The sequence below is a fragment of the Sceloporus undulatus genome, chromosome 2 (assembly GCF_019175285.1).
Source record: "Sceloporus undulatus isolate JIND9_A2432 ecotype Alabama chromosome 2, SceUnd_v1.1, whole genome shotgun sequence".
Taxonomy (NCBI): Eukaryota; Metazoa; Chordata; class Lepidosauria; order Squamata; family Phrynosomatidae; genus Sceloporus; species Sceloporus undulatus.
The window spans coordinates 175,717,290-175,729,732 of record NC_056523.1 but is presented as its reverse complement, the minus strand read 5'-3'; the positions used below and the strand labels follow the sequence as shown (position 1 = coordinate 175,729,732).

Sequence of the window (12,443 nt, the reverse complement as noted above, 5' to 3'; positions counted from 1 at the left end):
ATAATAATAATAATAATAATAATAATAATAATAATAATAATAATAATAATTTCTATCCCACTTCTCTGTTTACAAACAATCGGAGTGGCTTACATAAAATTCCAACAACATCCCACCATTGTTTTAGTTTCACACAGTGCTTCCACACACTGTCACTCTTGTGGAAAGTTAGCACTCCTCAGGTTACCTGGCTCTGCTATTGCAAGGCCTGATGGAGGGGGCAGAGAAGAGGGTTTTTGAGACAACACTTTGTCAAGGACTCCCTCAATACCTGGGAGCAGTTCTGCTGTAGGCTGTGTCTTTCCAGCTGCAGCAAGTGGTGCTGTTGTTCTACACACAGATAAGGACATCTTCCTTCTCTGGCAGCCTGCTTAATTTCCGTGCTCGACAAAGAGAATGACAGTATGCTCCACCCTTCGTCTTCAAGCTTGAATTAAGTTCATGGTCATCTATGGCTACTAGGCTAATGTTTAAATATGATGAGAAAGACCTGACAAGAGAACAGGTGTTGTGTATGCATTTTTCTGTTTTGTACATACTGCGTCCCTTATGTTCCTCCTATCTGCAAATGGTGGTGTTGTGCCCATCAGAATTTCTAACAGCTGTCTGCCTCCATTCCTATGGAGATAAATGAATGATCAGCAAGGAAGACTGTGTGGTCTGAAAAAGAGCTGGCACATTTTCCCCTTTCAGGGGGTTGATGTTCCATTAATGACTCATGCTGTTTATGCATTAGGCAGGCAATAAAATTGAGGGCTACTGTTTTCTGTGGAATTATATGCAATATAAGATCACAATCAAAACTTTGTTTTCACACCCATTCAGATGCACCTGGACATGTTTCAGGATTAATTGGTACAGTTTGGGATTATCATAGTGAGAACACTTTTTCAAGTGTTGTTTTCTGTGCTCTTTTTAAGGCGTGAAGAGAAAACTTGTTTCTTATCTTCACCCTTCACATCTCTCAATTTAGACAGCAACATACGAAGCTGAAAGATTTTATAAGAAAAATATTCTTATTATTTAGGACAGAGGAGGTACAGAAACAGAATAGCCATGTCATTCACTACTGAATAGAAAGCTTTGATTATATGTGCTATACTAGACGCCTGAAGCAACTTTTCTTTCATGATAAGATATTCTACCTGTTAGACAAAAAGGCAAGCAGACTTTAAGCAGACTGACCCCTCTGTCATGTTCTCTTACTCATCCAGATGAGAACCACAGATACACAAAAGATTTAATCAGTTGTGCACAGAACTTCTCATTTGCATCTGCAAAGGATAAACAAGGAGAATTAAGAAGTATTCTACTCTACCACATAGGTTAAAGAAAGGTTAATTCCTACCCCAAGTGTTGTCACCAAACATTTAGGCAAACTAGCAACCAGGCACCTAGGATATTTCTATCTCTGCTATGATTCTAGAATAGATGCTTCCCATAATTGGCAAAATATACAACTCTGCAGGCTAGACAGAGTGGGTAAATGTTTTGGTCTCTGCGCCCACATAGATGTTTTCACAGGGCATATAAGTTGACAGGCCTGGTCATGAACAGGACAAGTTTTGTTGTGGCCTGACATCCATACATTCATATTCACATTCTCTTATTTTTCTGGGCACCAAAGTCAATAATCAGATCTATATTTTTTCTTCACACAGGTAGAACTGAACAAGTAACTTCTATTTTTGCTGCTCAGTGACAGTCAATGTCTGGGTCTAACCTTTTGTGCCCACCAAACAAACATTATCCAGATAACTGTATGTTACTACAGACTTTTTGCAAACCGACAACCAAAAGGATCATAATTAGAAGAACTGGAAATCATTTAGGACATAGATTCATTTACACAATATGTAACCATCAAGCCCAGCATTCAAAGTTGAATAACCTCAACATTTAACTATAGCTAATAGAATCTGAACACATTTCACAACAGTTTCTTTGCAGACTGAAACTGCATCGAAGTTTCCAGATTGTTGTTTTTTGGAACTCCACTCTTATTTAAATGCATACAAGGTTTCATCTCTCATGCTCCACTGACTGTCAATTCTCTTTCCCATGCAGATTAGTAATTAGGAAGTGTACAGTGTAACCTAACCATTGGCAGACAGGAAATGCTTGTGCACTAACCCTTGTAGTTACATGAAAAATAGTGATGAAGGAGAAGAACTATAAGAGAAATCTCAGAAAACCCAAAATTCAAATCCAACCTCAACCATAAGCTAGCTTGGGAAAACACCCTGCCTTGACTTCATTCACCTATGGTATCTGCTATTTTCACTGAATAAGAATATAGGCCAGCAGAGCTGTAATCAATGAGGTCAGCTGTGAAGAGTTTGACTTCAAATAACCCAAACTCGAATTATATGATCAGTTTGTTGTTGTTGTTGTTGTTGTTGTGTGCCTTGAAGTAATTTCCAACTTATGGAAACCCTAACCTGGTTTTTTTTGGCAAGGCTGAGAGAGTGTGACTTGTCCAAGGTCACCCAGTGGGTTTCATGCCCAAGCTGGGCATTGAACCCTGCTCTCCAGAATCACAGTCCAACACTCAAACCACTATGCCACATTGCAAATATGGTTAAAGACTGCCCTGTCACTGAAAAAAATAAGTCCTTGTCATTTTGACAACAGGTGTACTGCAGGAACCATATAATCTGACTTTAATATCTCTCATAATGTTTACGACAAGGCATTAACCAACAATGTACTACTGTCTTAATAAACAGAACCAATTTTTATTGCCACTACAATTTTAGATCCAATCCTTACCAAGAGGGATGACCTGGTTAATGGGGTACAAGTGATGGGATCCTTAGGTGGGAGTGACCATGTTCTCCTGGAGTTTGTTATACAGTGGAAAGGAGAAGCCAAGCATAGTCAGACACACATTCTAGACTTTAGGAGAGCTCATTTTAGTAAACGTAGAGAAATACTAAGGGTGATCCCGTGGTCAGAAATACTAGCGAAGGGAGTTCAGGGCAAATGGGAGTTTCCCAAAAGGTAGATACTGAAGGTACAATTCCAAACAGTTCCAATAAGGAGGAAAAATGGGAGGTGTCTCAAGAAACCAGGATGGATGGCTAATGTACTTTCAACTGAGCTAGGTTTTAAATGGAACATGTATAACAAATGGAAAAGGGGGGAAATCACCAAAGAGGAATTCAACAAATAGCGAGCCTGTGTAGGGGTAAAGTCAGAAAAGCTAAAGCGCAGAATGAAGTCAGGCTTGCTAGAGAGGTTAAAAACAATAAAAAGGGCTTTGGGGGGGTATGTCCACATGAAAAGGAAATGGTAGGGCCACTGTGTGCAGAAGATGGCAAAATGCTAACAGGGCACAGAGAAAAGGCAGAATTACTCAACACTTATCTTTGCCTCATTGTTCTCAGAGAAGGAAAAGGGTGCTCAACCTGAGGATAATGGAGCAGAGGACAGAATAGAGGGAATTCATCACAGAATAATAAAGAGAGAATATCTGGTTAAACTAAATGAATATAAGTCTCCAGGACCAGATGAACTACATCCAAGGGTATTAAAAGAGCTGACAAATGTAATATCAGAGCCATTGGCAAAAATCTTTGAGAACTCTTGGAGAACAGGAGAAGTCCCAGCAGACTGGAGGAGGGCAAACATGTTAAACGCTTTTGATGATGTTGTGCAGCGCATGAGGCAACACGTCAACGTTTGGCACCAGATTTTCCCCCTTCGTGACTGTAGTCAGCAGCTTGTGAGCTGGAGAAACACCTCTCCCTTTCTCAATGAGCAAAGCGACACTGTAATCTTCTCTCAGAGGAGGCTTTTATTCTTAGCAGAAGTTCCACTGTGTACAACAATATATACATCAACACCATCCACCATCCACACTCTGAGGTACAATGCTCATCACTACTCTAGCAAAGGCTCCGTGAGGCCCACTAGGCCTTGCCTCTTCCTCTGGGGTCACAAAGGATCCAGCCCCCTGCCTGAGTGACTTCTCAGACTGGCAGCATCCTACAGGACTTTACAGCACTTGTTGACTATCTCCTGATGTCACTTCCTGCTTAAATGCCTAATCATTATGGCTCACGGTAACCATTTAATGCCTGGTTACTATTAAAACCCACATTGTACATTTTCCTTGTGACTCTATATCCCAAAAAGCATTGTCCCCATCTTCAAAAAGGGGAAAAGAGAGGATCCCAACAATTATCGTCCAGTTAGCCTGACATCTATACCAGGAAAGATTCTAGAGAAAATCATTAAATAGAGAGTCTGTGAACAACTAGAAGGCAATGCCATAACCACAAAAAGTCAACAGGGGTTTCAGAGAAACAAGTCATGCCAAACAAATCCAATCTCTTTTTTTGATACAGTGCGCCCGTGTTTTATGTGGGTGCGCCATATGCAGCTTTCAGCATACGCTGAAAGCCACACCGGAAGAGCCCGCTGCACACCATGGAATAACTAATGGGACGTGTGCAGGCCACAGAGCTCCATTACTTCCTATGGGGCTTCAGCATACACTGATTTCCCCATACGAGGAGGGATCCGGAATGGATCCCTGCTTAAGGGGAGGGCACACTGTAAAATTACCAGCTTGGTAGATGAAGGGAATGCTGTGGACATAGTATATCTTGATTTCAGTAAGGCCTTTGACAAGGTTCTCCATGACATTCTTGCAAACAAGCTAGTGAAATGTGGGCTAGACAAGGTAACTGTTAAATGGATTTGTAATTGGTTGACTGCCCGAACGTTTTCATCCTGGAGAAAGGTGACCAATGAAGTGCCACAGGGCTCTGTCTGGGCCTAAGGCTGTTCAACATCTTTTATCAATGACTTGGATGACAGATCTGGGGGCATACCTATCAAATTTGTGAAATTAGGAGGAGGAGTACCTAATATCCCATAGGAGAGGATCAAAATTCAAAATGACCTGAACAAACTGGAAAGCTGGGCCAAAGCTAACAAAATGATATTCAACACAGAGAAATGTAAGATACTGCACTTCTGCAGAAAAATGAAATGCATAGATATAGGATGGAGGACATCTGGCTTAACAAGACTACCTGTGAAAGGGATTTACGAGTCCAAGTAGACCCACAAGTTGAACATGAGTAAACAGTATGATGCAGCAGCTAAAAAGGCCAATGTGATTCTAGGCTGCATAAATAGAATTATAGTGTATAGATCAAGGGAAGTAATAATGCCACTCTATTCTGCTTTGGTCAGGACCCACCTGGAATACTGTGTCCAGTTCTGGGCACCACAATTCAAAAAGGAAATTGAGAAACTGAAGCGTGTTCAAAGGAGGGTGACTAAAATGGTGAAGGGCTTGGAAACCATGCCCTATGAGGAACAACTTAGGGAACTGGGGATGTTTGGCCTGGAGAAGAGAAGGTTAAGAGGTGATATGATAGCCCTGTTTAAATATTTGAAGGAGTGTCATACTGAAGAGGGAGCAAGCTTGTTTTCTCCTGCTCCAGAGAACAGGACCTGGAACAATAGATGCAAGCTCCAGGAAAAGAGATTCCACCTCAACATTAGGAAGAACTTCCTGACAGTAAGGGCTGTTCTACAGTGGAACAAACTCCCTCAGACAGTGGTGAGGTCTCCTTCTTTGGAGGTCTTTAAACAGGCTGGATGGTCATCTGTCAGGGATGCCTTGATTGTGATGTCCTTGTGATCTCTACCAACTCTATGATTCTATAGTTCTACTGAGGCTATTTGTTTTAAGATGGAGCATGGGGAAAACAGATGGGCTGCCTCAGCTGACAAGTACTGCTTGCTTTCCAATAAAATTAGATAAAACTAGCCAATTATGAAAGATGCCTTTTTAACACAGTTCTGTGGATATGTAAGAAGCAAACCGAAATGATAATCTCTTCCAAAGAATTTTCAGCAAAACCAACCAGCAAGAATGTGTAGCCTTCTTAACTTTAGAAGTTAACTTTAAGAAGGCCCACCCAACAAAGAGAGGCTGAACTGATGCGTTTATGTTAACATTTCTCAAATAGATACTCTTATTCCAGTTTGGGGAATTAATGGTTATTTCGTCTTTTGGCACTGCTAATGCCCTACACCCAGACATTCAACTTAGGTCAGAATTGTCCCAGAAACATCTGTGTACAACATATGTAAAACATACTGTACAATGTATTGTTGTTGCTGTGTGCCTTCACATTGCTTCTGATTTAAAGCAACCCTAAGGTGAACCAATCACAGGGTTTTCTTGGTAAATTCAGAGGAGGTTTGCCACTGCCATCCTCTGAGGCTGAGAGGGTGTGACTTGCTCAAGGTAACCCACTTGGTTTACATGGCGGAGCCGGGATTCAAACTCTAGTCTCCAGAGTCCTAGTCCAATGCTCAAATCAGTACACCATACTGGCTGTCTACAATCTATAGTCTACATGAAATTTCTCACACGGTCACCTGCTGTATCCCCTGAGATGTAGGAATGGAAGCAGAGATTAGCACCAGTAGGATGCTGACGAGAGCAGAGAACTTGATGGGATTTTATAATTGCCACCAACTATCTAGCCACGCACTGCACAGGAGCAGACACCCACCCCTCCAATACGCTGTGATACTGCCGCCTACAGTCCAAAGGGAACAAATAAATGATTAGAGGTGGCCTCTCCACATGTAAGCAAGTAAGGAACATTCTCAATCTCCATTGCTCACTGGGTGCATGGCATGGAGACTGGGCCTCTCAATCACCATGTTGCCCACTAAAAAACAGTGGAGCTTGCTGCAACTGCACTTTGTGGCCACCTTCATTATTTGGTGCTGCCAAATCAGGGAAGCCAGCAATCGCTGCCTCCACTCCCTTGTAGAGTGTGGCTGTTTACGGTAGTCAAAAGGGTTACAATTTAATTAGCTGCTGCTGCTGTATACTTTCAAGTCATTTCTGACTTATAGCAATCCTAAGGCGAACCTATCATGGAGATTTATTGGCAAGTTTTTTCAGAGAGAATTTGCCATTGCCATCCTCTGAGGCTGAGAACATGTGACTTGCCCAAAGTCACCCAGTGGGATTCATGGCCAAGCTGAAAATTAAACCCCGGTCTCAAGTCACAGTAAGAGTCCTGGTGGTGCAGTGATTAAATGCCTGTTCTGAAGCCACTCATGCACAAACCTCAACGTTGTGAGTTCAATACCAGCCAAGGGTTCAGGGTCAACTCAGCCTTGCATGCTTCCAAGGTTGCTAAAATGAGTACCCAGCTTGTCAGGAGCAATTCGCTTACACATTGTAAACCACTTAGGGAGTTCTTAAGTGCACTGATAAGCGGTATAGAAATGTATTTGCTATTGCTATTGCTATTGCCCAACACTCAGACTACTATGCCACACTGGCTCTCAATTAGAGAACTCAATGTCTGCTTAATTCACTAACATTTGCCTGATTCATAACCCTTTTAGACCAGGTTTTTCCATCTCTGTCCCCACAAGTCATGCTGAGAAAGCCCAAATCTAATCCTCACATTTCAGAAAATGAGTGACTGCTTACAGACAAACCCACTACTCCATCACCTAGTTGGCTGAAGGTGAAGGAGCCCCTTTCTTGTAAAGCTAGAAAGGCCCACTCATACAGACTGCTTACTAGAGGCCATCACCACTGCTTTTGGGGGGGTCTGTAAAAGGTGTGTACAGCTATGTGGCCACCTCTGACACCAATAGCCACAAGACTTCTCCTCCACTGCAATCTTGTCCAAATCAGGAAGGCAAGTGGCATTTCTTCCGTACATTCAGCAGCTTTCTCCCCCTTGTGTCCAGACAGAAGGGCTGCCACATGAACAAAAGCAGGAGTTGCTTCAAGTGTGAACAAGCAAGGAAGCAATGGTGGCACTGAAAACTCAATTTGCCTCTTCTCTCCAGTCAGCATCCTTAGCACATCCCATCAGCAACAAGGCCCAGGAACATAAGATCAGAGGGAGAACCAACTACTTCTTGGAAGCAATGACAACAGCAGCTGCCCGTGCTCACTTACCTGCTCTTCCTGGACAGCACAAAAGGGAGGACTTGAGCCTGCCTGGTTCGTGAGGGAGAGGAAATAAGAGAATAGACACACCATGGGCCCTTTGGAAAGTACTCTTCCAAAGCTTGGAACCCACCTTTCATAACCCTCTCAAACTTAGGGAAACATGAAATGTTCTTGCGTAATAGTAGTCAAGGCCGGGACACTCATATGCATATATGTATGTATGTAGGAGCCAGTGTTGTGTAGAGGCTTGAGTGCTGGGACTATTACTCTGGAGACTAGGGTTCAAATCTTGTCTCGGCCATGTAAACCCTCTGGGTGACCTAGGGCAAGTCACACTCTCTCATCCTCAGAGGATGACTATCCTCTGAGGATGATAGTGAGAGAGGATAGAAGAAACTTGCCAAGAAAATCACATGATATGTTTGCCTTAGGGTCAGGCCATGTCAGAAGCCACATAATAATGTATGTATGTATGTGTATGTATTTCAAGCCAATGTGGAGTAGTGGCTTGAGCGCTGGACTAGGCTTCTGGAAAACAGGGTTCAAATCCCCCTCCTGCTCAGACATGGAAGTGAAGTTGAAGGCTTTAATGGCTTGGATCCATAGTTTTTGGTGGGGTTTTTGGGCTATGTGGCTGTGTTCTGGAAGTGTTTATTCCTGATGTTTCCCCAACATCTGTGGCTAGAGAATACTAGCATGGAAGAGAGGGGTGTGTGTGTGTATATACTGTGTCATGGTTGGTTGAGATGAAGCGATTTACATGTTAATCTGTGTGTTGGCCTACTGAAATGCACAATACTCGCTGCAAGCTTCTAAAGCTCCATTTGAAGCTCACAACGAGTACACTGCGCATTTCAGATGGGGTTTTTGTTAGCTGTTTGCTAAATGGCCAACACACCCCTGCGTGTTAATCTGCATGTTGGTCTGTTGTTGAGTGGGCAAGGCCTCAGGGCAGGAGGATAAGCGAGGATGTGTCTACTGTGTCTATATATATGATGCTTTGATTATTATGTTATATTGTGTAATTTGTAGTTTGTATTGCCTTTTGTATAACTATTCAACTGTTGTTATTATGTTGTTTTGTTGTTATGCAATGATGTAAGGGGATATCCTAATGTATTATTGTTTGTTATATTGATCATGTTTTGTAATCTGCCTCGATTCCTTTGGGAAAAGGTGGAATATAAATAAATTATATGATGATGATGATGATTTTTATTCAATTAGGTGACTTGGGGGCAAATCACACTCTCTCAGCCTCACTATAAATACTCTCAATAAATAATAATAATAACAACAAATACAGGTTGGCCATAGGGTCAAAGTGTTACATGGGGGGGGGGGGGGGGGGAGGGTTGTGGGGCACACAGAAGTCTCCTTGTCCCTGTCTTCCTACACAGAATACCACAGCCAGGTCTCCCAAAGCCCCTTCTTTCCAAGGAAAGTGTGCCCCCCATGAAGCCCAAACGCCCCCCCTCCCACTTCGCGCGCGCACGCCTCTTTGGCTTGGGCGCGCGCCTGGCCTCTCTCGCGCTTACTATCGCGCGCGGGCGCGCTCCTGTCCATCACTCTTTCCCCCTCCAGCCACCGCCCGAGCCCCTTCCCTGAGCTTGACTCGCAGGCCCCGCCCACCCACAAAAAGGCAGGGGGCAGGCTCTCGCTGAGGCCCTTTTTCATTGGCCCCGCCGCCCGCCACTCACGCACCGAACGGAGGCGCTCATTGGCCCAACCGCCCCGCCAATCACGTTGAGGGCGGAACCCACCTCTCTGAAGTCCTGGAGGAGTTCCCTTCTTTTTTTTCTTTTTTCTTGAGGGGAGGGGTAGTTATGAGAGGAGTCGAGGCAACTCACCTCAATAATATATATATGTATGTGAAGGAGAGACGCTGCTGCTGCTGCGCCTGCTGCGGCTGCTCCTCTCCCCGACGCCTTAACTTTAAGGCCTCCGCCACTCTCGAGCCTCGGCCCCCAAGTCCGGCTGCAGTGTGGAGCGGAGTGGTGCGGGACCCCTCCTCCTCCTCCAGACTCTCGCGAGACTTGGAGAAAGGGCGGGGCTGCGTGGGCCCACAACCAATGAGGAGGAGGATGGGCGGGGTTATGCAAAACAGGGGTGGAATTGAACCTTTGGAGGCGGGCACCGAGAGAATAGTAGTGAGCGCTGCACTGCAGATCCTTTTAACGCTCTGGGGCTGCGTCTACACTGCGGAATTAACGCGGCTTCATACCGCTTTAACCGCCACAACGGCTCCATGTCGTGGAATTCTGGGCTTTTGGGCTATATTTCAGAGGCAGCAGGAACTGACATAGTTTTTTGTGGGGTTTTCGGGCTATGTGGCCACGTTCTAGAAGAGTATTCCGTGGCTGGCATCTTCAGAGAATGCTAACCTGGAAGAGAGTGGGGGTATATATACTGTGTGACCCTGGGTGAGGAGGAGTGATGAAGTGGGTGAGGAAAGGTCAGGAAGAAACCTTCTAGACATGGCCACATGGCCCAAAAAACCCACCAAAAACTATGGACGCCGGCCATGGAAGCCTTTGCCTCCACCCAAGAACCTTGCCAAAGGTCTCACTGCAGAAAGTTTGATGCCACTTTATTTGCCCTGGCTCAGTGCTATGGAATTCTGGGATTTGTAGTTTTGTGAGATGTTTAGCCTCCACTGCCAGAGGGCTCTGGTGCCACAACAGGTCCCTGGATTCCATAGGATGGAGCCCTGGAAGGTAAAGCGGTTTCAACCTGTGTTATGTCTCCAGTGTGGCAGCAGCTGGTGGCGATCTAGGAGAAGGGTGGGATATAAATAAAGAGGAGGAGGAGGAGACTAGGGTTTGATTCCCAGCTCAGCCATGAAACCCACTGGGTGACTTTGGGCAAGTCACGCTCTCTCAGCCTCCTCAGGGGAAGGCAATGGCAAACCTCCTCTGAACTCTCTTGCCAAGAAAACCCCAGCATAGGGTGGCCATAAGTCAGAAACAACCTGAAGCCGCATACGATGACAAGGCCATAAGATTTCTTGGCAAGATTTGTTCAAAGGGCCTTCCTCTGCAGAGGTGGAGGCAGCAATGTCTGCTCTGCTCTCCAAGAAGCAGAACAATACTGCAACTGGGAAGAGCCTGTGTTTAAGGGTGACCATTGTGGAGAACGTGAAGCCTCCAATGGGCTGCTCCTAGGACGATGACTGAAATTGGAAGTATAATCCAGTGTCATCCTGAATGGAATCATGCGTATTCACGTTATTGCATGAAAGGCTACCACATGTGATCGCTGGCAGTCTGAACACACTCCGAATGCAATCGTGTGTCAATCCACAGTTAAGTAAATCCAGTGAACTAGCAAAGTCACAAACCCTGTTCCTAGGCATCTTCACACTCAGTGCATTGTTGTTTGGTGTGATGTGCATGTCTCCTTTGGTCTTGGTTCCCCCCCCCCCAATCCGGAAGGGGGTTTTCCCATGAAGTCACATTGCAGTTCCGCTTCAATTTTGCTTCCGCTTGTCCTTCAGCATTGCTGAGGGAGGGCTGCTGCCTGCTAATTAAGAGGCATGGACCGGGAGCTATTGGATAATCATTATATTCATGTTTTAACGTGACAAGAGTGAATATATGCTCGTTTTAACGTGAATGGAGCATGTTCTTTCAACCATCCTTCCCACGCCCCCTCCAACCTCTTTTGTAAGTTTTAGGGTTCCTTGGTTCCTCTCTCTCTCCCCTAAATATGCAATGCTCCAGTCATCTGGAGTCTCACTGAGCATGTGCAAGGGTGCCAATTCGCAATTAAGAACCCACCGATGTGATGGCTTACTTTGCACAGAATCTGGGTTGCATTCGGTGAGGCCATTACAGCGAATGTAAGGTGTGACAAGTAATCATGCAATTGCATGAATTTTCAAATTGACTTCACTATCTTCTCTTTCAAAATTGAGAGCCTCCCGTCCTGTTTGATAAACTCCCTAGTGACTACTGTTGTGTGTTGGCAAACTCACTGAGTAAATAAGCATGTGTAGTCATTAGAAGTGCAAATTGCTGAACTTCACACTGTCTTTGAGCTGCAGGGTGTGTGTGTGTGTGTGTGTGTGTGTGTGTGTGTTTATGACCCTCAGCAGCTTTCATGGCTGGCTTGTGGCTTTTGATTTGTTTTGTTGGGTGGTCATGAAATGGAAGAAGGGAGCAAGAGTACCTTACACAGAGAATCCCCCAAAACCAGGAGGCAACTGTGTCCTTCATTTATGTATTTATTGTCCTCTTGGCAGCTAATGTCCCCTGCTCCTTCCCCTGCCAATTTGTTGGGGACATTGGCCGCAATAGACACAGAAAGGCAGCAGGGGGCTTTCCCCCTTCAGTAAACTTGTGTGATTTCTGGTCCCTGGTGCTTTCTTTGCCATTTCAGAATCCACAACTTCCAAAAGGCCTTGTGGCAGAACTGGCCTCATAACAGGAAAGGTAACATGTTGCTAAACCCTTATTCAGAGTTTCTCTTGAGAATATGCAGA

At 44.6% G+C, this 12,443-nt stretch overlaps 1 protein-coding gene across 2 annotated transcripts in view; it reads right to left on the bottom strand.

Annotated features, from left to right (window-relative positions):
- Positions 1-9,968, bottom strand: part of ATF7 (activating transcription factor 7) — a 153,834-nt gene extending 143,866 nt beyond the window's left edge. Inside the window, exon 1 of one of the 2 annotated variants that reach the window (XM_042453555.1) lies at positions 9,724-9,968. The gene's annotated coding sequence lies outside the window, so the exon portion shown is untranslated. The remainder of the gene's footprint in view (positions 1-9,723) is intronic. The other variant, XM_042453556.1, reaches the window with a different exon arrangement.
- Between the last annotated feature and the right edge of the window lie 2,475 nt (positions 9,969-12,443).